This window comes from Chenopodium album, chromosome 6 (assembly GCF_948465745.1).
Source record: "Chenopodium album chromosome 6, dcCheAlbu1.1, whole genome shotgun sequence".
In the NCBI taxonomy this organism is placed as follows: domain Eukaryota; kingdom Viridiplantae; phylum Streptophyta; class Magnoliopsida; order Caryophyllales; family Amaranthaceae; genus Chenopodium; species Chenopodium album.
In genome coordinates, this window is record NC_137839.1 from 46492690 (window position 1) to 46494220 (window position 1531).

Below are 1531 nucleotides of genomic sequence, written 5' to 3' on the forward strand. Positions count from 1 at the left end.
AGAATCTTTATAGACAAATCCTGGCGGGTTCTAAGGAAAACAATAATCGAAGAGACCCTCCAACTAATTCTAGTGACTCAGAAATTCCTTCAGATTCAGAATCAGAGATGGCAGTACCAAAGAAGCTCAGTGACTACTCGCAGCCAAAGCTCACAAATTTTCCACACCTTACTCCCAATCCGGCCCTTGATGGAGTACAATTTGAAATCAAGCCCCAATTTATCACCATGATAGAGAGGAAGCAATTTGGTGGAGCTAAGGGTGAAGATCCTAATCTTCACATTGCAGATTTCTGCCAATATTGCAACACCATTAGACAAGCCGGGGTCACGCAGGACCAAATCAGGGAGATTCTTTTTCCCTTTTCATTATGTGGCAAAGCTAAATTATGGTTTAATGGTTTGAATAGAACTGCACTTGGTATTATTGACTAGGAAACTCTTGCTTGAATTTTTATAATAAATATTACCCTGTAGAGAGAACAACTGTACTAAGGAGTGCTATTCAGAACTTCGCCCAAGAGGCCGATGAAACTTTACATGAGGCTTGGGAGAGGTTCAAGGATCTGCAGAGAGAATGCCCCCACCACAATCTGGCACAATGGCAATTGATCCAAGCTTTCTACAATGGACTTGGAAATTCATCTAGATTAGTTCTAGATTCTGCAGCTAGTGGGAGATTCATGAATTTAAATGTGGACGATGCCGGACAGGTTATCGAAGATATGGTGTAGACACCCAAATGTGTCTCTCCAAAACCAAACCCAATGATGAATACCTTTCATGTCATTTGATTATCGAACGAAGCAAAAGTGTGAAAATTCTAGTGATGAGGATGTTTTTATTAAAATATCTCTTCTTTCTGTTTTTGAAAATGTTTCTTTTCTTACCCTATTTTTGAAAAACGTGCATTTTAGTTTAGTTTGGTCCATGATATGGGTCCAATAATGGTGTAGTTGGATGAGGCTTGAAAAGACATTTCCAACGATATATTATAAGCCTAATTCCGATGAATAATGAGGAAGTTATGGCCGAAATACTAAACTAGGCCCAAACCAGATTTTACTTACGACCCAATGATCATGTGGAGGGTCCAAAGTTTTAATCCTATTCCTAAACTAATTAGTATTAATTAGAAGCTTCTATAAGTTTCTAAAAGATCTTAATTATCCTTTTTGAAAAGATAAGATTAAAGAATTTGAGTTAAAAAAAAACTTTCCTTTTTAAAACTTTCCCTTTTCTTAAATCCTAATTCTATTCGAATTTAAAGATGTTCAAAGACAGTTAGATATTATTTTTGTGCGTCATAATATTTATCAAAATTTTATATGGTTAGATAGATCTTGAAATTATATTTCCAATGATATATTATAATATTAATTCCTAGCTATAACGAAAAAGATATGAATGAGATACAAAACTCTATCCAAAACTGACACCGTCCTACTATTTCGGCCATATCTTTTTATCTACAAAAGATTTTAATTTGATTCTAAGTGAGTTAGAAAGTATACTTCAAGAGATTTCCAAAG

At 35.0% G+C, this 1531-nt stretch overlaps 1 non-coding gene across 1 annotated transcript; it reads right to left on the reverse strand.

The window, feature by feature from the left end:
* Positions 1–487: 487 nt before the first annotated feature.
* LOC145637596 (small nucleolar RNA R71) lies at positions 488–594 on the reverse strand. The gene has a single exon (XR_014114363.1). It is a non-coding gene; the product is annotated as a small nucleolar RNA R71 (small nucleolar RNA).
* Between the last annotated feature and the right edge of the window lie 937 nt (positions 595–1531).